Here is a 25,283-nt window from a genome sequence, read left to right as displayed (position 1 = left end):
TGGCTGATGATGTGGCTTTGAGGCTCCAGAGGGAGGCCAGGGACAGAAAGGATAAAGATGGAAAGTGAGGGCATGGCAGTCAGAGAAAAGAAAGCAAAGTGAGAAGCAGTTAGCTAGGAATGAAGCAAAGCACTTGTCATGTGTCTGCTAATTTTATCCTCACAACCCTCTGAAGTCAGTATGAGAAAACATACTCAGAAAAATCCAGTAACTTGACTCAAGTTTCCAGAGCTAAATAAGTGGTGGAGCCACGCCAGGATCTGAGGCAGGTCTATCTGACTCTCCTAGCCGTGCCAGGAAGTAACATTCTCTACTGACACAGGGTTCACAGATATCTAAGGAGGAAGAGGGCAGGGCCTGATGAAGGTAGTGAAAAGGATCAAAATGGCGGGCAGAGTCAGGAAACCCATGGGTGACAGAGCTCGAGGACGAGCAGGGCACCACCCAGGCAAAATGCTGCCCCCATCACCAGACTTTGATCAGAAACCCACTGGTGGGTGCTAAGCAACAGTTTTCTTAGCACAACAGGATACAGTTCCTCCTTCGGAGGTTATGAAGAAAGGATGACGGCAAGTACCAAATCCCTGGACTTTGAAAGAGAGGAGAGACCCAAGAGACCCAAGCGTTTTAGTTTTTTTAAGGACTGGAGAAAACTTGCTCAAGTTCATTAGCTGAGAGGGAAGGAAGTGGTGAAGGAGAGAGGAGGGATAAGACAAAGGGAAAGAAACGATGGATGTGACAAGGCCTTGGAGGAGACAGTGGGGTTGGCTGAAGAACATGGTTTTGACCTTGGGAATGAAAAAAAAAATGCATTCTGCTCTGACAGCAGAGGGAACGATGCAAACATGAATAATGATTCTGACAAAAACTGTTAAACGCAGAAGACAGAAGTCAAGGATGATCTTACTGGGCAGCCTTGGTGTTCTGGGTAGGGCTACCCATGGATAATGAGGTGCAGAGAGAGTCTGGACTAGAGGGTTTCAGATGAGAGGGAAAAGTCTGGAGCAACCACTCCAGACACTGAGAAGGAGTGACTACTTGGCCCCGAAGTCCAGCCAGAGCTGGACATTTGCATGCAATACAGCTGGTGTAGAAAGCTGATTTTCTCCAGCAATGTAACCTATGCCCGCGTCAGTCTGGGCTGAGAAGAAAGTACGGGCAAGAGCATCCACATGCACACACATGCCACGGATGAAACGAGCCATCTGCGAAACGAGGCTGAGTTTTCCTTCCACCAGCCTTGTGTCCAGGTGGATATCGTTACTCTCCAGAGAAGGGTATGCAGGACAGGGATCAGATGCCAGTGTGCAAAATGGGAGTTGTCTAGTGTTATTTGGAGCTTTTATGAGCATGCAACAGTCTATCAACACGTAACTAAAGACACATCTGCTCCGAGTGCAGGCATGAGAAAACATGGAAAGGGAGGAAGCCGGCAGGAAAGGGGAAAAGTCGGGTTCCCTCCTGTCCTTAGGAGCTGAGGGGCTCCACCCTAATGACAGCACTGTGCGTTTACCATTTTAACAAGAGGAAGGACAAGGAAATGTCCTCCTGCTTAAACAGAAAGCAGGGTCTACCAACATGAGCCTGAGGCCTGCCACCATCTCTCTGAACCAGATAATGGACGCCCCCACAAAGGAAGAGGTGCGGCGTCCAAGTGTTCACACACGGCTGATGAATTCCGTGGAAGCTCTGCAAAGGGCCTCAGCCCGCCGCTGGGTGGCTGTGCTCCAGGCTCACAGTCCTGCCCTCCTCACGTCTCCACGGGAGGATAGGCAGGGCCGATGGATCCCGTGCCATGCCCTGGTTCACGAGGCTGGTAGAAATTCTCTGCAATTTAAGGCCTCTGCTGTGACATTACCTATAAGGCTCCTTTTCCATGAATGTTACATCCAACAGGAGGAACCAGCAGGCCCCGCGGCTGATTGATGCTCTAAGTACTAACCGGCTGTCTCAGCAGTGAGAGCATCGACCACAGCCTAACTACTGTGAGTTCATCCATTTGCTTACTATCAGGAATCTTCTAGGTATTTGGAAAGGCACGAGTGCCACTTTCAGCATCCTCTCCAGGTGAAATAATCACTGAAAAAATTAAGATCAATGACTGAATGGCCAGTGCCACTTGCTATATTCATGGGGTGGTGGGAGGCATGTTTACTGAAACTAGGGGGCTTGGGTTCAGGATCCTAAAGAACATTTCTGCTTTTCTCAGAAGCAGCCTGAAGGTGACTCCAAGTACATAAAGTCCATTAATCAATGTCTTTAACCTAATAATAGTAAAGCTTAATAACACATCTTTGGTGGTTTCAGAGCACTTGTGAAAACACGACTTCTTCTCATCCTTAGCAACTGGTGACATGTGTGGGGAGGGTAGGACAAGTCCTAGACTCTTCATTTTATTGATGAGGAAAACAGTCTATCCCTGCTTACTGTCGCCAAGCTAGCCTTGACTACTCTTAGAACCGGTGGCAGCTAGAAGTGGGAGCGGTATCCTTACATTTTAAGACACCTGACTATAATTTCATGTGAGTGTCTGTAAGGAAACTTCTTATATTACGCCTGAATATGTTGCCCTGCAATCATTCTCAAGCGGTCTTGTTTCTTTTTTTTTTTTCACCTCTGAAACGACAAAGTAGAAATGTAATTCTCTTACACAGGAGAGCTCTTTAGATGTTCTTTTAGCTCCAAATCAATCATATACACAACGGCAGCAATCTGATGCTCTTTGGGAATTTTCTGATACATGAGAGTGTATGTCAAAATCTATTTCATTCTAGTCCTGTACTGCCCATGCTGTTAGCCACATGTGGCTACTGGAACCCAAATCCATCAAAATTAAGTAAGATTTAAAAATTCAGGAACTGGTCACACTAGCCACATTCAGCCAGCCACATGTTACTTGTGGCTACCCTGTTAGTGTGGAGCATTTTCATCATTACAGAAGGTTCTGTTGGACAGCACTGTTCCAGGCCCTCAAACTGCCTTTGTCTGAACTCTGACCTACACACTGGTCTCACCGTAGGGCCATCCTTTGCTGTCACCTATTTTCAGTACCACCTTTTCAAAGACACTATTTTATCTCATTAAAACAAAAAATTGTGAGTACTGGTGGAGAAAAAAAAAAAAAAAAGGATTCCTCCCCACATTCTGCCAGCTTAGAAATACTTAATTGGCTTATGGGTTGGCTGATAGGGTTTAATATTCTCCTCTCTTCAAATCTAAACTCAGCTGGAGGCCAAATCACTGCCTATATTAAATACACAAAAACTCTATTATTAAAATGGAAGTAATAGTTCTTTTGTTTTGAAAATACACAGAAGATGGACTTCATTTCTTTACTTTTACCTTCTGGGGAGCCTGGGTACGGGGAAGGAAGGAGAAACAACCCTCATTACTGGGACTGGGAGACTCTTCAACACTCTCCCACTGACCCTGACTAGGCTTTGCTTCAGCATTTTACCCAGTTACTTTTTAAACTTATACAACTTGAAAACGTGGACACCAGTACTGATGACATAGTTGCCAAAATTAGAAAATACTAAGGCACAAAGGGACCGTTGAGACAATCTAATCCAAACGCCCCATTTGATAGGTGAAGAGAGGCTCAGAAGATGTCAGCCATTTTGGCCTAGAATCTGGTCTCCAGCCCCCCGTTCAGGGCCCTCCGACCCCCTGCACTGCTTACCCATAAGCACTGAAACATCAATTTCACTTTCAACAGTTTGTTTATGTCCCACCCTCCCATGCAGCCACGCCTTCCTTTAACGGCACCCAATCCTCTGAATTCAGGTAAGCTGTCGTGCATACTTCCAAAGTAGTCAGGTATCTCCAAAGTAAAGTTACCATAAGTCACAGACAGAAAGTAAAATTTGATGAAATATACGGGCTTGCTTACTCTGATTCTCTTTTTTCAAAGATTCCTGATAAGCCCTAGAACACCTTCAGGGTCCATTTTCAAAGCATTTGTATCACACTGGGGTCAGCCACAGCAGCACCAAAAAAGGCGGAAGCATTAAAAATGTTCTCTGGTTGTTGAATCACCGTATTGTACACCTGAAACTAATGTAACACCCTATGGTAGCTGTACTGGAATTAAAATTTTAAAAGTTAAGTGAAACGTAAACAAATGTTCTCCGGCAATAAGGAGTAGGAGATCCCTGGGAAACAAGAATGGAGAACGGAGACATGGGATTGAGAATAAAGTGAATGATGAGGAAGCCGTGTCAAACAGTGACAACCAATACCTGAGCACTGACCGTGACCCAGACGGTGGTCGTAGGTCTTCCCCGCATTACCTCAGTATGTCCTCATGCCTGCGACTCAGGTGATCTTGGCTGTCCCCGTGGTACAGATGAGGACAAGAGGACCAACAGGCTTTGCGTCCCATCCTCAGCCACTAAACCACAACCTAAAGTTTAGAAAAGCTGCTGGACTGAAGCACAACATCTAGAAACAGCACACACAGCTCACAACAGGCCTTTGGAGAGGGAGAACTGTGGGAACAACTTTTTGAATTTACATATTCTTAACTGGTAAGACTCAGTGAACTTCAGTTTTCAACAAAAATCAAGAGAGCCGAAGTAGGAAGAGCCTGTCATCTTATTTTAAAAGGTGTTTTATCTTATTTGTGTAACAGTTTGAAACTTTTATTGCAATAAAAAGCACCTTGGCATGACAAGAATTCTAAAGGAAAAACAAAATTATCTTCTGTAGGTTGTATCAGGAGCCAATACAGCCAAAGAAAGCTGTGTTTGGTGTTTTATTTCCCTCTGATGTTCCTGAAACTGGTCTTCTGAACAGGCTGAGGACCAGGGGAGAACTCAGAGGGGAGTAGAGGTCTTGTGGTCCACTCGGACCACTCTGCAGTCTCCCGCCTGGGCTAGGCCTACTTACTGAGGGGTGAAGAATCCATTCCTTCGGTCCCCCTTCTCCTTTCATACTCCCCCCGCCCTTTGCCCCACACTTGAAGTAAGTTTCCAATCCCTGTTACGCTTCGTCTCTCCGCCCAGGAGCAAAGGCTTTACAGCATCCACATGCAAAGATCTTGCCCTATAAATAAAGATGCAGTTTGTTTTCATCTCCTTTTCCCACATTTCAATAGGCAATTTAACCAGTTAGTAAAGCACCATAGGCAGATAATGTTTCCTTCCACTCACTGCAACAGAAAGAGAGCCACTATTCTGGTCAAGATTTAAGTGACAATTTTGATCCCATCTTGGAGTGTCTAGATCCTTAAGTAAAAATATATGAACTTCATTTGCCTTAGAGCTTTAATTCCTCTGTCACTTAACCTCTCCCCTCTCAGGTCTGTGGGCAAAGAGTAGAGAGAGGCAACAGGCTGCAAAGAGGAGCCAAGTTGCTGAATCACTAAGGAACTGATATGCCATTTATGAAACGGGACTGAGTGGAAAGGACAATGGTTTCTTTGCCTGTTGATGCACCTGCTTTAATAAGTTTTACTGTAATTATAACCCTTCACACTCTCCTCGTTTAAGAACGATGTAAAAACAGTAGCAACATTTTAGACGTAAATCACGGGTTCCAACCAGCTACCGTGCGACAGAATAAAGACTTCCTCCTGTGTTCTTTACAGTACCTGCAACTCCTCTAAATGATCTGAGCCTTCAGCAGTACACTGAGTATTTGAACAATAATCAGACATCTGGTGCAAAGAGAATGATATTAGAGACATAAGGTACAGCGCAGGCAAATAAGGCAGATTTGGGGGCAGCTGGGTGGTTCAGTCAGTTAGGTGTCTGACTCCGGTCATCATCTCAGGGTTTGTCAGACTGAGCCTGGTATCGAGCTCGGTGCCAACTGCGTGGCGCCTGCTTGGGATTCTCTCTCTTTCCCTCTCTCTGTGCCCCTCCCCCACTTCTGCTCGCTCGCACGCTCTCTCAAAATAGAATTTTTTTTTTTTTTTTTTTTTTTTTTTTTTTTTACAAAAAAGGCAGGTTTCTATCTGAGTCACTTTTTCTGAGAAAGGGCTTTTCTGAGGCTAGAGGTAGATGAAAGCAGTATAAAACTGTAAGACAAGAAATACATTCCTTTTACTCCTACAGACAAGAACCTACCCCCCCTAGTTCTAAACTGAGGGTTCTCAGCCGCTTTGTACTCGCAGGCCTCCAGACGTTCTAAAGAAGGCCCAATACTTACGATGTAATTACTACTGCGGAACAGCCACGCGTCTTCACGGGGCCTATAAAAAGCAGTGGTAATTAACTCACGGCTCATCAGGTGTGTCTTTCTAAACATAAGCCTTTGTGAACGGGAGTCGCTCAGTGCGCTCCTTCTCCAGACCCAAGAGGCACTGTCCCTAACTAGTAAACAAAGACTTGGCATTACGCTGTGTCTCTCACGTCTGATGTCAGCCAACTGAGAGATCACTGTGTGCGCCATCTACTGAGATCATTGTTTTAAACATATAGACAGATATGTCAGGGCCTGAGAAGGGAGAAAGATACACTGGTGCCTCTGTAAACCAGTTGAGAACCACTACTGTAAAGAACAGGTAATATTTATGGAGCAATTAATATGTGCTAGGCAGTATGCTAAACAGTTTGCATGTTTTGACTAATTTAAGGCTGCAGTGGTGACAATATTTAAAATTACAGCTCGGGGCGCCTGGGTGGCGCAGTCGGTTAGGCGTCCGACTTCAGCCAGGTCACGATCTCGCGGTCCGTGAGTTCTAGCCCCGCGTCGGGCTCTGGGCTGATGGCTCAGAGCCTGGAGCCTGTTTCCAATTCTGTGTCTCCCTCTCTCTCTGCCCCTCCCCCGTTCATGCTCTGTCTCTCTCTGTCCCAAAAATAAATAAACGTTGAAAAAAAAAAAAAATTTAAAAAAAAAATAAATAAATAAATAAATAAATAAAATTACAGCTCAATACTTAAAAGCAACCCATGGGCTAGTTCTAAGGAGAACTTTAGTCATGTTTTTAAATAACTGCTTTATTACCTAAAAATAAGCCTTTCCCACCTAATCTCCATCTGAGAAATGGACAAGACAGGAGTAACAGTGATCATTTGGCTCTTAAAATACTCTAAACTCTATCACTGGTGTCCTTGAGGCTGGGTATTTCCTTTCTAGATTCCTAGTACATCCCTAGAAATGCCGAGGGCAGAGAATTAATATGAACAAAATGGGAGTATGTCCTGGGGAACACTTTTTAAAACTCTTGGGGCTAGGATGCCTGGGTGGCTCAGTCGGTTAAGCTCGTCAGGATCTCATGGTTCTTGGGTTTGAGCCCCGTGTCAGGCTCAAGGCTGACTTGGAGCCTGGAGCCTGCTTCGGATTCTGTGTCTCCCTCTTTCTCTCTCTCTCTCTCTCGGTCTCTTTCTCCCTGTCCCATTTACGCTCTTTCTCTCTCTCTCAAAAATAAATGAACATTAAAATAATAAACCTCTTGGGGCTCACGTGAAATTCCCTCATCTCTTCACTCTTCCTTCAGAATGGAGAATGCCTGGTTGTTGCCCCATATCTGATAACCAGGAGTTTAGTCTAGCACAAGCCTTACTTCAAAGTCTAAGTCAACTAAAGCTTGGCAAGATCATCATGAGAGTTACTTGAGCTAAGTTTCAATCACTGTTGATAAATATTTATTGAGCTATATACAAATAAATGTTTAGGCCCTTTTAAAAGGAAATTATTTGGGGGGGGGGCACCTGGGTGCCAGTTAGTCAGTTACGCATCTGACTCTTGATTTCAGCTTAGGTCTTGATCTCAATGTCAGGAGTTCAAGCCCCATGTCGGGCTCTGCATTGGGTGTGAAGCCTACTCACTCATAAATACGTAAATGAATGAATAAATAAATAAATAAATACATAAACAAATAAAATGTTTTAAATAGGAATTATACACTAGGGACAAAGATCAAACTACATACTGGCACACTGTGAAAATACAAACATCTCACCTATTGGGTCAATTATTGACTCCCTCCTTGATGGGTATATGATTTTCAGCCTGAGGGTTATGGGCAACAAAACACAAAGTATTTATACTGTTCAAGTACTGGCTTTATATTTATTTTTTAAAAATTTTTAATGTTTATTTTTGAGAGAGAGAGAGAGAGAGAGAGAGAGAGAGAGCATGAGCAGGGGAGGGGCAGAGAGAGAGAGGAAGACACAGAATCTGAAGCAGGATCCAGGCTCTGAGCGGTCAGCACAGAGCCCAACGTGGGGCTCGAACACTCAAACTGTCAGATCATGACCTGAGCCGAAGTCAGACGCCTAACCGACTGAGCCGCCCAGGCACCCCTGTAGTGACTTTATATTTAATACCTCGTTTAAAACTCCCCAAAATTCTATGCCAAAGTAAAAGAATTATTTTTAGCAGCACACAGAGAAGACTAAACTATTTATTCAACAGGTTACTTTGCTTACTTATCCAGGGGACTTTCTGTCATTAACTCAATGACTCTTTGAGGTTATGTTCAAAGGTAAGTATTTTTTTTTAAAAGATAGAAACTCCTTCCCTAAAAATACATCTAGGCAAAGGTCATATCCTATATTTTATGGCACTTCAATCATGTACTCTTTAAGCACTTGTGCAGATGCAAAACTGCTTTTAGAAATCCATTTTTTTAACTTAAAAAACTGAAGTATAGTCAACATATACTGTATTATTCTCAGGTATACAGATAGACATTTGACAGTTATATGCATTATGAAATAAATGCTCACCATAATAAGTAGAGTTACCATCTGTCACCATACAAAATTATTACAATATTATGGACTATATTCCTTATGCCATACCTTACACCCCCAGGTCTTATTTATTTTATAACTTGGAATTTATACCTCCTAATTCCCTTTACTTATTTTATTCATCCCCTGCCCATCCCCTCTAGCAGCCCCAGTTTGTTCTCTGTATTTATTATGAGTCAGCTTCTGTCTTGTTTATATATTTGTTTTTTTAAACATTCCACATACAAATGAAATCATATATATCTTTCTCTGTCTTATTTCACTTAGCATTACTCCCTGTAGGTCCATCCATGTTGTTGCAAATGGCAAGATTTCATTCTTTTTGATGGCTGAGTGATATTCCATTGTATATATACACCACATCTTCTAACACATTCATCAGTGGATGGACCCTTGGGCTGCTTCCATATCTTGGCTGTTACAAATACTGCTACGAGGAACATGGGGTGCATATATCTTATTGAATTTGTATATTTATTTTCTTCTGATAAATGCCCATAAGTGAATTGTTGGATGGTAAGAGAGTTCTATTTTTAAGTTTTTTGAGGAACCCAATCTTGATCACTGCAGGGCAGTGCCTGTAGAGGAAGGAGTGCAGGTAAGTTATCTAGAGGAAAACTGGAACGATACAGAGATTAGGATGGCCCCTGCTCAAGGATGACAAATTTGTGAAGCGGTCCATATTATTTTTGTTTGTTTTTAGTTCGTGATTTATAATTACTTTGTGTGTGTATGTGTGTATTCTATTCAAAACCTGCATTAAAAGAAAAATCCTGTTTCACAGGCTTTATCAAAGTAAACCTTAAAAAAAAGACATAGAGAGAGAGAGATCTAGAGGTGTTCTGCTGGGTCATTCTGAACTCCGCGATCTTGGTCAAGTTACTTAGCTTCTCTGTGCCTCAGTTTCCCCATCAGTGAAACATGGATGATACCTTGCAAGGCTGTGGTGAGGTTTAGAGATACTGTATGTAAAGCTCAGCGCATACGTCTGGAGCCTAAGGAAGCCTCTGGCAGATACAGAAGCTGTTAATTTTTAACGACTGCCTTGCACAGGGGTTGTTCCGGGCCCCTTAGGAGGGCAACATGCTATTTGAGATCTTTCATTTTTATAACAAAGTGTCAGGTTTCCTAACCCCGCTCCTAAAGTCAGATGCTACCGGAGAGCTTTCTGATCACCTATGGGCATAGCTGCACTTCAGGTGCTCAGCACTGATGCTCAGCAAGGTTTTCAAACTGATTCATGTACCAGAACACCTGGAAATCATGAGCTCGTCTGGGCTAATAATGGTTATGGAACACCATTAAATCCTGATATGTTTAATTTTGTGATGTGAAACAGGACAATTTGACTCATAAAATACATGACTATGTTACATATTTAAAAACAAATAAAAGATGGCGTCCTCCTCAGAACGAGGTGTTGAGCTAAATCTTATCCATGGTTAATAGTTTGTCTATTCATATTTGTTACCTGATCACACGATAAGGCAAAGCTCACCAAATATATGCACTAGAAAAACCTATATCTAAGGTAATTTTACTCACTCTCTTGGTTCTATTCCCTTTTTTTTTTTTTTTTTTTTGGTGGAAAAAAGAGCATCATTTGATTACAGACAGTGAAATGGCTCAGTGTAGCTCGCAGGAAAGCTGTTTTGGTGGAGGTAAGTTGGAGAACCACCGGTCTCGGGACCATGCAGATATTTCCAAGTTCTGTCTCCTAGCCAATCAAACCTCCACAGACTTAAAGAGTTGGTGCCCAGCTCCTCTCAGAAATGCCAGCAAAGAGCCACAATTTAATCTTGTGCCTTGAGTTTATACTCAACAAAATGGTGAACACAAATCATTTCTCCCTCCTTCCCTCCCTCCCTCTCTCTCTCGTATGAACCCTACTCAAAGCTCTGAACATGACACTGTCCTCTGTCTGTTGTTTCAAGTCCTTGTTTATAGTTTCTTTTCAACATTTAGTGACAAGGAAAGCACTTCCTATTCTGATGAACTTTGATGGTTCATCTCAATAAATAATAAAATAAAAACTGCAAAGGGAAAAAATGACTAATTTCCAGTTTTTGTACAGGCTGCAGGAAACTTGGCCCGAGTTTTATGCCCATTTGTTTTTTTTTGCGGGGGGGGGTGTCCTAGGTTGTCTGGTATAATTGTCTTCTCTCTCCCAAATTCTTTATTACTTGGCTAGTCCTCTTCTGTTTTACTGGATTTAAACCTTATATGTAAATGTTTTATTAGAAATGACCTAAAATGTGAGAATTTAGACTCAATCAATTTATACATATTTTCTAAGGCCTTTATGTCCATAGAATTGAAGAGCAGCTTGAAAAGATGGACAATTAAAAACTCGCTCAAGGCCAAAATGAACAAATCAGGAGACTATAGATGCTGGAAAGGATGTGGAGAAACGGGAACCCTCTTGCACTGTTGGTGGGAATACAAACTGGTGCAGCCACTCTGGAAAGCAGTGTGGAGGTTCCTCAAAAATTAAAAATAGACCTACCCTATGACCCAGAAGTAGCACTGCTAGGAATTTACCCAAGGGATACAGGAGTACTGATGCATAGGGGCACTTGTACCCCAATGTTTATAGCAGCACTCTCAACAATAGCCAAATTGTGAAAAGAGCCTAAATGTCCATCAACTGATGAATGGATAAAGAAATTGTGGTTTATATACACAATGGAGTACTACGTGGCAATGAGAAAGAATGAAGTATGGCCCTTTGTAGCAACGTGGACGGAACTGGAGAGTGTGATGCTAAGTGAAATAAGCCATACAGAGAAAGACAGATATCATATGTTTTCACTCTTATGTGGATCCTGAGAAACTTAACAGAAACCCATGGGGGAGGGGAAGGAAAAAAAAAAAGAGGTTAGAGTGGGAGAGAGCCAAAGCATAAGAGACTCTTAAAAACTGAGAACAAACTGAGGGTTGATGGGGGGTGGGAGGGAGGGAAGGGTAGGTGATGGGTATTGAAGAGGGCACCTTTTGGGATGAGCACTGGGTGTTGTATGGAAACCAATTTGACAATAAATTTCATATATTAAAAAAAAAAACTCGTTCTATGTTAACATATGCTAATTTTTTTTTTTTGTAATGTTTATTTATTTTTGAGAGAGACAGAGCGTGAGCGGGTAAGGGGCAGAGAGAGAGGGAGACACAGAATCTGAAGCAGGATCCAGGCTCTGAGCTGTCAGCACAGAGCCTGATGCGGGCTTGAACTCACAAACTGTGAGATCATGACCTGAGCTGAAGTCAGACGCTTAACCGACTGAGCCACCCAGGCACCCCTTAATGTATGTTGTTTAAAGTCCATGTTTCCCACCGACGGTCATCTCCAAGGAGGCCAGTGTAGGTCTGCCTTATTTGATTTTTAAACTGCACTGTCAAGCTAAATCCCTGTATTATTCAAGGTTTTAGCAAGCGTTTTAATTAATTAATGTCTATGTGTTACTTGTCATGAATTTAAGTAATCAAAGTATATCATTTTACCCAAGGAAATTCCAAGTAGAATTTGTTACTGAACTTGAGCCTTTCTACTAAAAGGGAAATTGGAGAGAATCCAAATTCAATATTTTTATGAACTCATACCTACATTATTATAAATCATACATAAGGAAGGAGTTTTACATGGTGAAATGTCTTTTTCAAAAGAGGGAAACCACAGAGGTGTGACTTTTCGGTGGGCATCTTCATTTATCACTGGTGGCAACACGACTGGGACACTCTGAAGTGAAATGTAATAATCCATAGCACATTCTGAAAAGGGCTTCATGTCTATGGCCATACCACCCTGAACATGCCTGATCTTGTCTGAAAAGGGCTTCGTTTCCTTTCACCGAATAATTTCCCAAGGATACACGTATCCCAAAGAAATAATCACTGAGATACATTATTCGTAACAATGATGGTTTGAAAAAAAATCCAAATATCCTAAATACAGTTAGACCACTAATGGCATTATCCGTATAACAGGACACTGTGTAGTCCTTAAAAACCAGCCTCTGGAAAACCATTTAGCAACCTTGAAGAAACTTTGTGTGAGACACAGGAAGAAGGAAGATTGGAATGCTTACACCAAAAAATACCAGGATTGGTGACCACTCCATTTTGTTACAAACACAACTTTGATTTTTTCCTTTGAAATTTGCCACATTTTCTGAAATCTCTAGAATGCAGCTCTGCTGCTGCTATAATCAGCAAACCAAAAAATTCCATTAAGAGAGTGCCTTTGGGTATTACCTTTTTAAGAGGGAGTCAGCCTTGCTCTCGCGACAGAGAGCATTTCTCCTGCATGCTTCTCTGCAAGATGTCTGCGGGGGGGAGGGGGGTGTTCACAAGGCACTCAGCGTAGAACTGAGCATCATCTTCAGACGCTCCCCACTTCAGACGCCGTGCCACACCCCAAATCGAAGCTCCTGGGTAAGCCCTCCAGACTGCCAAGGCTGCCAGCACCACGCAGCACTCCTGACCCAGGCTAACTATGCTCTGCTGGGCACACTCTGAAGCGCACTCAGGGACAGATCTACTGAGTAAAATGCCGAGCAGTGGCTCAAAGCCGCCTAAATCTGGAAGGCAGCTATGCTCACCACTATACCACCAACGCAAAGCCGTCTAAATCTGAAGCAGCCATCGAGCAGACACTATCACCTGCGGCCCCCCAGCCTCAGTTTCCTCAGTTGTAAATGGGGTCTTTATGGGCCTGTCAAGCTTCTACTCTGCCAGGAAGTTGCAGCGTTTTACAGGAACAGTGGAAGGAGTGAGACACGCAGGGGTGACGCCGAATGAGAAGAGGGCCCCTGTTTCTGCTCCCAGTTCGATTTGCAGGGATTCCCTTGCTCTGGGTGGGAGAGTGGCAGCAGACGTGCGCAGTGGTGACGGGCACAAACTACAGGAAGGAAGCAAAACACCGCGCCCTGACACCTGAGGAGGGGGCGTGCTGGCTGAGAGTGAAAGACGGAAAACAGGGCCCGGTCAAAGAATGTGAATGTGGCTGGGGCAGAAAGCAGCTGTCGGTGCCTCCCCCTCCTGTGTTACACCACAGTCACCACAGAACGACGAAATGGCAGCCTAGGTATGTCTAAAAGAAGAGATAAGGAGGGGGGAAAAATAGATGTTTTTATAGTTCTTGCTCTGGGACGGGCGAGGAAAAGAGGAGAAGCGTGCAGGACACCTATAAAGCCCTTCTGGCAATAAGGGAACATGTGCAATGCAGACTGGGAGACACGTTTCTTAGAGAGGAAATGGGGCCATGAGGTGACCTTCATAAATCTCTGAATTATATAGCGTTCTCTGGGGTGTCTTCTATCTAAAACTACTGTAGCCTACAAGGGGATTCAAATGGATAGTCTCTGGCTTTCCTGAGTTACTGTGCAGCCAACCAAACAAGAGCAGAGTGTGGGTGAGGGAAAACCACTAGAGCCTGATCGGTGCTTACGTGATGCTCTGGGAAATGCAGTGGGACAGTACGTGTGCGTGGGTGTGTTTGTGCACGTGTGCGTGTGCAAGTGCATCCTCTTCCAGTTGCTAGATCAACCTCAGCTCCCTTCTCCTACCCAATGGTGCTCACCTGGGGATCACCATCTGCCTTCCAGGAACTGCTTCTGTCCTTCCAACAGGCAATTAACGCAAGCCTATTATAGATCCCTGGGGCCCTTGGTAAGGGGAAGAGGGGAGAGGGCTGCAAAAGGCATCAACTGGAAGTCCAGAAATCTCATGAGGACAGGAAAGACACTGGGCCTGGTAAAATAAGTAGGGACAAGTGGCTATTTGTCATTCCCTGCTAATTCGGGTTTTTTTTTGGGGGGGGGGAGGGATTCATGTGGGTGGCTCTCATTTGCCGGCTCCATCACAGAGAACATAGGGCAGTGTGAGTACACAGGTCAGTGCTGTAGGCTCCTTTCCCGCTCGGAGTGGTATGTAGGAACCCCAGTGAGACTGAACCCCAGTGAGACTCTGGGGAGAAGCATTTTGTCTCCAAAGAGTCTACCCCTGATAGAGAGCAGCCTCCCTGATAAACTCTGCACAGCTATAAGGGAGCTTGAAGAAGACTGTTCATTAAGGTGCAGGCTAAATGCTCTTTTTTAAAGAGAAGGAATGTTCTAGGACAGGATGGAAATGACCTCCAAAGGAAACATCTTCAGAAAAAGAATTGCCACACGTGTATGTGTAGACACACACATACTTTTCATTCGTGTACCCACTCATTCTCTCCTGGTGTCTCAGAAGAGCTCAGAGGGGCAGGGAGTGAAAGTCAAGCAGCAGAAAGAAAAAGAATGAGCCCAGACGGACTGTCCAAAACCACCTGATTGGTTAAGACTCCAGGGTTTGTACCCCAGACCCCTAGGTGGACCATCTTTAAAGTAATGAACACACAAACACAACCTGGTGGCTTTATTACTGAACTCACACTAGATAGTGGTGCATGGGTGGCCAGGAAGACATAAGCCAAGAGGACAGGAAGAATTCAAGAATAGTTTCAGGGGACAGAAGGACAGAAAAAGGATGCTATGAGTTAGCTCAAGAAGACAGTCAGTAGTATACATACGTCACTGGAAAACATTATGTTCAAATGACTAAAACACTAAAGCAAGTTAAAACAGTATCAGGGCAATTTAGTATAACTGTGACGTGCTGTGGGTTCTATAAACCCAATCAATGCCTTTGGTTTTGAGGGCATTACACGAACAATGGAGCTCTATAAATTAATATTAGAAGTGTCTGTCAATCTCTCCTTTTGGGATTTGGTATGGAAGCTTTTAAAAAATGTATGTATCTAAATATCACCATCCATGATGCAATTCTTCAAAATGTAAGCCTTCATACTACCTACCTTGACTGACTTAAAAGTCATTAATTAATTATAAGATTACAGCAGACTGGTGAGGTCTGTAGGATGAAGGCAGTGGGAGAGACCCACACGGAATCTTCCCTTCAGAACCCCACAATACCTCATGTTATCAAAGGCCCAACCTTATGGGTTCAAGAAAGAATACTATTTTAGAATATTGTCTTTTTGAGACAAAAAGCTCCTGAACTACAACAACCCAATAAGAAAGATCAACACATACTGAAACACTTTATTCCTCTGAGTGTGAAAATTAAACAAGAGAGGTAGGGAGTCTGAAATTTTATACCTACTTATAAAATTTTAAAAAACCCATTTTTATGCAGTAATAATGAACAATAGCCTTTAATATACACAATTCCCTCACTCAAGCAAACCTTCAGGATATTCTTGTGAACAGAATGTAATACATTTGCTGACGTGTCTCCCCCCTTTGCCCTCCACCATACATGGTATGAATACAACCACACACACACACACACACACATACACACACACCCCTAAAATGTAATTTAGAACAACTGAGGGGCAACTTCAGTTTGAATTAAGGCCTAAATGCTCATGCAAAGAATTTTTTTCAAAAAGAAATACAGAATTATCCTAAAGTCCAAAATGTAATTCTAACCAACAGCTAAAATATCTTAGGCAAGTTTAATGAAGGAAGACCTGCCATCAGAATCTTAAGAACTTGAGAACTTGGTGCTTTTAGAGCCAGTTAAACACAGATGATTAAACCTCCCTTTATAATCTTTGCAATATCCTTTACAACCCCACTTGTTTGTTTAGCAAATTAATGAGATTTTCCAGTATTGCTGAGGACATTACATGTCTACTTCCCAAAAGTCTACCCGTTAGAAGTCTTTCTAAGTTGTAATGTAAGAAAATGTAAGCCTTTGTGTACAGTAATAGGTGAGAAAAATTTCCTGGAATGCTGTACTCAATTGCTTCTCAAAACATCATTCTTCCTTGTAACACGGGTGGCACTGGGGGCTTGATGGTTTTAATAGCTGCTGAACAGTCTCCAAAAAATGCTCGAAAGAGGAGTTCTCCTGCTAACATATATTGATGAATGAATTAGTAAAATTCAAGGCTGCTTTGGGCTGAAAAAGCACTGGTGACATTCCTCAGGCATATGAAATTTTTGGCATTAATGTTTATATTTACCCTCTCAAAAATCTGCAGGCAGGCCCACCAAGGTCATGTGTCCCGCTGGATGAGAGTTTGCTGCAATACTTTATTAACATGGAAAAGGAGGCGATGCGCTAAATAGAATGCTCCAGCCACAATGTGATTAGACAGCTGACCCTCAGGTTTCATCTGCCTCTAATGACATTTATTTGAACACTCAAAACCACATATCTATCTAGGTCTATCTCTACATCTCCATTTATCTACATATCTATCCATATCTACATATCTATGTACATGTACATGAGACAACACACTCTACGTGTGTGTGTGTACATAAAACGACCTGCCACAGAAGGAGTTTTATTTTTCTTTATAAAGAAGACATTCATAAAACTTTTTGGATTTCTGTATCACTGGCAGATCATAGGTCAGACTATGTGTTATGGTCTCTACTTTATAGGGAAAAAAACCAATATGACATCTAGATGTAAGTCTTATAAAGACTGGCTGATGACTCTAATCAAATAGGGAGATTAAAAAACAACCCCCCTCCAAACTCCTAAGCCAAACTTTGGAGATACTGATTAAGTGGGTCTGAGCTGAAATCACAAGATATAAATATTTTTGCAAGTCCCTAGCTGTTGACCCTCGGGTTTGGAAACCCTGTGCTGGAGCAGGAAAGGCACTGTGGTGGGGTGAGGGAGGCCCAGGCTGAGACTTGTCGAGGATTGAGGGCGGCAGCAGCAGGGTGCAGAGGGCACACGGGGACTCCGGCACAAGCTTAGAAGCACCGATGCAAAGACCTCGCACTTTCAAGCGCCTATTTTTGAGAGCAGGACTGCCATCCCCGCGAGCTAGTGAGAGAGGAGACACCTTACGCGAGGGGCGCACGGAGAAAGAAGCATCAGCACCACAGCATCAGGGACCGCACCTCCAGCACGTGGGTACCCAACCACAATCGTGTCAGAACACTGCAGGAATGTAGTCTGAACTCAAGGTCTGAGAAGCTGTTTGGCCTTTAAAGTGTGAGTCATCACGTGTCAAAAGAAAATAAACAGAGTTTGCTTCGAGGTGCAAAGAAGAGGCTGTAGGTAAGATTACCTAAATGTGCCAGAAGAGTCTGGAGGCAGAAAAACATGGTGGGTTATAAAAGGATGAACAGAGTGGAAACAAAAAAAAAAAAAAAAAAAAAAATCCCATTCCATCTGTGCAGCTCTGAGCCTAAAACATGGCAATCTTTATTTGGAAAAAAAGTTAATGAAGATTATGGAACACGAAATGACTTTTCATCAACTTATTTCTCTAAAAGAAGCATGCATTTGCATTTTCATTGAACTGATCAAATGTTATCTAAGAATTGCTTAATTGCCTTAATGGTTTAATTCTATTTGCTGCCAATCTGATTAGCAAAGTGTGTGTCTGTGTGTGCACCCGTGTGGGCTGGCACTGAACGGGAGGGTGAAACCTATTACTGAAAGAACAGCGATGAGGAGCCGGCTGGCTTTTGGTTAATTGAGAAACCATGAGTGGTGTGAGGAGGTCACTGTATCATTTATTTTAATTTTCTCCTCTCCCGTCTTCCCAGTCACTTGTTCATCTCAGGAACCTGCGTTAGATTTGAGACCGCTAAGAGCACGTGTTAATTTGGGTTAAGGAGAAGGTGAGCCCAGGTATTACCGGCAGCGTAGTGATTTAATAGGAACCTGGATATAATTTAATAGATCCTTTGAGCCTCAGTCAGACATGGTTAATATGGATTGGGGAAACATCTTACAGAAGTTAATACATACATTAATCTCTTGGGACCTTGCAACAATACACAGCCTAAGAAAGTAAAAATAATCTCTTCCAACCTGCAGGGGAGCGTGTATTGATAAAAGCCCTGGATTCCGGCTTTGGGGCAGGGTGAAAGCACCAGATCAAGCTTCCAGAAGCGGTTCTGCCCTCGGGGGAAGTCACATTCTGTCTCTGTGTCTCAGTGTCCTCAACTTCAAACTGGGACAAGTGGTTTTAAATTTGTTTTTTAAAGGGCCTTGGGTTTCAGAAGTGTACCTCAGGACCCGTGCAGGAAGTTCAAGGGAAGCTGGGCAGAGGAGATTCTACCCTCCGTTTTGAGCTCCCCAACCTTCCTCGGATTTTACTGTACTTTGATCAGGCTGCAGTATTGATATGCTAAACAAGATTTGGGTTGAAAAAAATGCTTTCTTTGGTTAAAAGTGTTAGATAACTACTGTCTCTAAGATTCTGTACAGTTTTAATAAAATCTTCCCTCTGAACACTCTGTTTCTTCTGCTAGGAAAATTTATCCTCCTCTTCACGTTTTGAAGCTCCAACTTCCTCAAGACTTCGATCAAATGCCATTTTTTCTACGAAAACTCCCTCAACAGGAAGCTTAGCTATGGAGGGGACTTATTTGCTGGAAATCAGTTCTGTGGCTACACTTGGCAGAAGAACACTCTTTCCTAAGCTGAAGATACTACATAGTTGGTGATTTGGTCAGGGATCCTGGATGATTAAGGATAAAAGTAGACCCAGGACAATATATATCTATAGCCTTAAGTTCATTTCTTTTGATGCAGTAACAGCACTCACAGAAATTTATCCTAATGAAACAAGGACAGATATGTGCAATGATTTATTACAAGGAGGCTCAGGTGATAAGGGTGGAAAATTAAAAAAAAAACAACACTAACCGTAGAAGCAAAAGTCAAATACACACACAACAACAGTTAAACAAACTTTATACTTTGAAACAACACAGAGTCATTAATTATCATGTTTTGGAAAAGTATCTCATGATGTGGGAGGACGATGACTATAAAATGTCGAGCAGAGAGGGCAGGGCATAAAACTATATATAGAATATGCTGACAATACTGTTATTCATCATAAGTACTCAAAGGAAACTTAACAAGAGTAGTGAATGATTGTTCCTTTAATTTGCTTCATCACATTAGTAAATGCACAAGCAATTTTGTTTCTATCAGCTTTCTCTAATTTTCAACCACATGATTCTTCCAAAACATAAATGTGTCAGGAGTCTAAATCTACTACTGTAAGAACTTTAAAGATAAGGGTCTCGGGGAAGACGCCTCTAGAAATGGGTTCTAAGTATTCACTCTGCCACAGACTAGCCGCAGGGCTCAGCAAATGGTTTCACACCGCTTTGTCATTTGCAAAGGAAAGGTGTGTATCTTAATTTTTTTCTATCCCTAGTGTTTAAAACGCTGGAAGTTGTCACTGATGTATGTTAATTATTGAGTGGACTGGTGGATATAAGGATGAGTAGATGGATGGAGTGAATGAACTCTAATGAAATAGTATAAAGAAAGATGAATTAAAATCCTAGGCTTCTTGATTCAACTCTTAAAATCTATATTATTAACTATCAGGGCACCAAGTGAAACTTGAACCTGACACAGGGAAGCTAGTGTTCTTTTTGATTCTTCCGAGCTAAGGTCATGCGCCTTCACAGATCCATCAACACCTGGGACTGGTCCCAGAAGGGAAACTCAGATTTCACGATTAAGTTATGCACTGGGATGCACTGTCTGTGAGCGGCTAGTAGTGAAAGTCAGAGTGGCAACAGCTGAGCTGGAACAAAGGCAATCTGGTAACATTTTGATGATCAAAGACAGGAGACCAAGATTTAACTGAATGAAATATGCCACATGGAACAGTACTCATAGGATGCACACTGGAGCTTCAAACCCGAAACACAACAAAAAAGCAAAATCTATAAAGGGCATCTAGCTGGAGATAGAACTGAGGTTAAAAAAAAAAAAAAAAAACAACAACACAAACAGCGAGGAGTAGGAATCAGCATTCCAGAACAACACAGATGGGACGATAGCCCCCAAATAACCTCAGAAATGTGGCCTTCACCGAGTCTGAGAAAGAACAGATTGTCCATCTTGGTCATCCAGGCAGGCTCTGACCACAGTGAGAAGATACTCATCTCTTGGAGGCCACTAGAGAGATGGACATATGCTGGAGGGAAGCACCTAAGATTAAGGCCCATCTTAAAGGACCCCTAACTTGCAACCGGGGCATAAAAAAATAAAATGAGGCTGCCTGTTATTCACATAAACTCCAATTCTATTTTATGAGCGGGAGCAGAAAAACAGAGAATACTTTACCCTTCATCTTTCTGGCTATCAAAGCTTTTCTAGGTAATGCCACCAGCTATGACTGCTCTCTTTTACACAGTGAAATCGTTTCTAAGTGAGCAGCCTAGTATATTTAGAGAAGTAAACTATTCTTGCATATGTCTTCAAGATCTATAATGGAAGATAAATCCTGTTAGCCTGGGCATGGCAAGGTAATTATTTCAACTGCTACATTTCTGTGGAACAAACAAAACCATTCCTGGCTTATGCATTTCCTATTTAACTGCAAAGAGAAGAAATGCTATGCTCACCATGCCCAGAACACTGGCTGTCACAGACCAGTGGCGACCAGAGTGAGGAGAGGCCCGGTCAATTATCACCACTGGATATCAGAGTCCTGTGGGCTACACGTGCTCATATCTGCCTGTCCAAACTAGCCTGGAACGGAATGATGCTGAGCAAGAAGCAAAGGGAAAACTATCATGGTTGGAACATCAGGGCATTTGGGATGCAAAGCAGAAGCTTATCTTTTTTACTGTTGCAGCTCCAGAGAAAATCAATTTTGACACAGAACTGCCACTTTACAAGCAAATAACTATACTTTCCAATAACCTAATCTGTGCAAAGCCTACTGAAAATTCCCTAAAGAACCAGTAGTTAAAACCTCCATTAAATCAAAGGGTTTAATATGGGAAGGGAAGATAGGATGTGGTTTGACTTGGGAATGTAATGGACTCAGTGGGGAAATAAATACGTTGTTTTATGTGTACAGTTACAGAATATGAGAACACGGCATTCATTTCAAAGGGAATTCTCTTGCTGTGCAACTTATTCCTAAACAGATGTGATTTTTGCTTATTCAAAAACATTTAGGTAACAATTACAGCATAATAAATTATAATTGCCATCATCTTCCAGCTACGTAATGCCTTCTATGCAAACACAAAGAAAAGGCAATTACACAAAACTGTAAAACCCATATTCAGGTAGGTTCTGAGGCCTAGATTCAAATAATCTACATTATTCTCACATAAACACTGCACTGTGCCTCATGTATGTATCTTACTATGCAGTGTGGAAACTACTTAGCAAATAACTAAGGTTTGTTAATCACTGGCTGGAACAGTCCCCAGCAGGGGAATTTTCAGGGTACCAGGAATGCCTTCCAGCCCTCAGATTTCTTTTACGGTCTTCAGCTACCGTCTCACTCTCCACCATACAGAGCTTCAACCCACTGGCCACTCACATGCAAATACTCCAAAGAGAGTAGAACATTGTGCAGGTATCATTGTTGTTAAACCTTAGAATAATTAAACTACCAGATTTTCAATAGGACCATGTTCTAAGGGCAGGTAGGAGCTGACAGGAAGGTGCACAAAGGGTTGGGGCGCCTGGGTGGCTCAGTCGGTTAAGCGTCAGACTTCGGCTCAGGTCACGATCTCGCGGCCTGTGAGTTCGAGCCCCGTGTTGGGCTGTGTGCTGACAGCTCAGAGCCTGGAGCCTGCTTCGGATTCTGTGTCTCCCTCTCTCTCTGCCCCTCCCCCTCTCATGCTTTGTCTCTCTCTGTCAAAAATAAATAAACATTAAAAAATTTTTTTTAAAAAGAAAGAAAGGTGCTCAAAGGGTTGACAAGTGTTTGTGTGGCTCCCTCCCTCAGGAGTAGCATTTTGGTTCAGGCTCCATCAGAGCATTAAGTGACCAATATAAAGCCCACTTACTAACCAAGCATTTTTAATTCCTTCTCTAACTACAAGGTAACTCGCTATCTTACAACCACGACTAAAGAAAAATGGAAGCGATGGGAAGGAGATTCCTGTCTGTGTATTTCTCTAATGTCTCATTTGCCATTGCCTCTCACCAAAGCCACTCAAATCTCCATCCTTATCATGCATTGTATCTCTCATCTGGAAGTTCACACTAGTACTCGAGTGCTCTTTAGGTCACATATAACTTTAAAAGAAAGAAGAAAATCTTGCCCGCTGAGTTGGTGACATGTCTAGGACATTGGGGCTGATGGTGTGCTTCCTGAAACATTTTTAATCACTTATGAGTCCTGAAACATACACATGCTTTTACATAATCATCAGAAACTCTAAGATCTAAGTCCCACTGGTGAGTGATGTTGAGTGGCTTGATCATACTTTCCCGTAAGCATTTTGGATGGGAATGTGTAGCGGACGATGAAAACTTTCAGTAACTAAAGTCTGTGTAGGTCATAGGACCGTTGTATGTCTCAGGACGTGATAAAGAGATTTAAGAACCAAAGTACACGACTAGAGACTCCAAGAAGGCAAGGACAACCTGACTCCTATACTCCTTAAATCTAGCACAACATCTGGCATAAGGGGATAAATATTTGTTAGAGTAATAAAGATAAGCTTTTGAGATATCCAAAGACCACCAGTAGGTCTACAAAATCAATTCTGTGAGCCAGGAGAAATGAACAAAAATACAGACAATGAAAATTGGTCTAAAAAGATCAGTGCTAAGTCCTGACCAGGTTGAAAAATCTGACCCCACAAACAGCGACCTTCAAAGTGTGAATGAATGATGGTTTTGTTTATACTGCTTGGCCTAGGAGAGCAGGGTGGCTTTCCATTCTGACCAAAAAGTTCTCCGGGCTCCTTAGTATTTATAAAATAATCCTGCTTACCAGTTCATCTTGTTTTTCAAGATTACTAATCTATTCTTGATCACGGGGATGGGATAGGGATATCATCAGAAGTCTACATATGGATGAGAATGAACCATGTCACTTGAAGGAAAAGCTTCAATGCAATACCTTGATCTTTCATCAAAGGTCAGAACTAAAACAACATGGATTCCATGACAGAATTTTCCAGGAATCTCCAACTGAGGACATTGTCAGTTACGTTCTCCAGTCACTCCCTAAAACCTCATGTGATGCATTTTTAGAAGTGTTTAGAACGAGGCAAAAATAAATTGCTTCTCTCCACCCTACTCCCCACACCCAAATAAGAAGCTAGTTATCTCTTCTAAAAACAGGAATTATCACATTCTTCCACTGCCCTGGCTTCCAGGAACCTCAGTGTCAATTTTATCAACAAATTCAGCAACAACATGAATGTTGCAAAGTTCTTACTCCGCCCAGCCAGGACTCACTTTTACTCCTATTGTATTAAACATTCCAATTGCTTCAAATGCCTTCTTGAAAGCTGTGGGTTAAAAATAACTATAATAGTAAAGAAAAACATATTTATTTCATACATCTCTCCAGTTTGTTCACAAGATGTTCCTCTGTTTAGTTCAAACATGGGATTACAAAAGGTCATGCCAGGTACATTTTTGTTCTCTGGCAAATAAGAGTGCTGATGGTCAAAGATGGTGGAATGTTCAGGCACTGTAAAACTAATTTCCAACTGCAAAAGAAAACTCAACTTTTTATAATAGTCCACTGGAGAAATGTGTATTTAGGCATATAAATAAATCAGCTATAAACATAAGATATGTATGTGATTTATCATACATGTGAATAAGAAAAATAGAAACAGCAAAATTAGACCACCTGTCTTCAGCTTAATGATTTTAAGACCTAGAGGGGGGGCAGTTATTTCACATTTATTTTACCTGCCTATTATGTTTGGTTAAGGAGATTTTTATAGCATTGAAAATATACACACTACCTAATAACTTTGCTTCCTGGCAGGCAGCATTCTCTTAAAAATCTAATTTATTCTAAGAAATGCTATCGTCATAACTAAATGCCGAACAATCCCAAATGGGCAGGTTAACAATTGTCAAAGGATCGGATACCTGAAGCAGGACAAAGGAAGGTTAAACTCAATCATACTGCAAATGAAGAGGAGGGAAGTATTTACTTTCTCGCTGGAGTTACACTATCAGTGGTCAGTAGAACCATACGGAATACTAGGAGTCAAGTGTGAGTGACCAAACCAAACTGAACCTCAGTAGGAAAAGAATTCGAATCCACTAAGCGCTCTGAGAACAGAAAATAAATTATTCTTATTACTGACACAAGTATCATTTCCAGATTGAAGACATGCTTCCTCTCCAACATGTGTCTTCCCTGATCTCCAGGATGGAAACACGAAAATCCCAAGTGATTCAAAACCATGTTGAGTAGCCTCTTATAAAATACTATCTGGGCAAAAATGTTTTATTTAACATCATCAGTAATTTGTTTTATGGCCTTGGGAAATTATTTTCTCCTTTACACAGAAAAACATAAATGTATGATTATTGATAACAGAGAATTTGAAAGTTACTACCTGCTTGCCTGTAAGACATGCTTGGAGACGCCTCTTGTGATCAACTTTGGTGAATGTCCTACAATGGTAACTCTTCATATGTAAGGTGTGTCACAAATTGCTGGTTTCCACAACTCCCTGGAATCTTGGCTTGGTTTAGCTCCTTTGCTAAAATGTACAAGACTTAGAATAATGTCATTTTCCTCATCAGTGACAGAAGTTTATGAGCATAGTATGAAATCTCATACCAAAATGC

The 25,283-nt window shown here is 42.1% G+C and overlaps 1 protein-coding gene and 1 pseudogene across 7 annotated transcripts in view; one reads left to right on the top strand and one right to left on the bottom strand.

Annotated features, from left to right (window-relative positions):
• Positions 1-25,283, bottom strand: part of AUTS2 (activator of transcription and developmental regulator AUTS2) — a 1,121,759-nt gene that overhangs the window by 435,524 nt on the left and 660,952 nt on the right. The gene's annotated exons all lie outside the window — the stretch shown is intronic.
• LOC123589842 lies at positions 9,304-9,393 on the top strand (annotated as a pseudogene).

The sequence above is a fragment of the Leopardus geoffroyi genome, chromosome E3 (genome assembly GCF_018350155.1).
Source record: "Leopardus geoffroyi isolate Oge1 chromosome E3, O.geoffroyi_Oge1_pat1.0, whole genome shotgun sequence".
NCBI lineage: Eukaryota > Metazoa > Chordata > Mammalia > Carnivora > Felidae > Leopardus > Leopardus geoffroyi.
Note: the sequence above shows the minus strand (reverse complement) of the source record. Positions and strands in the feature narration are given on the sequence as shown.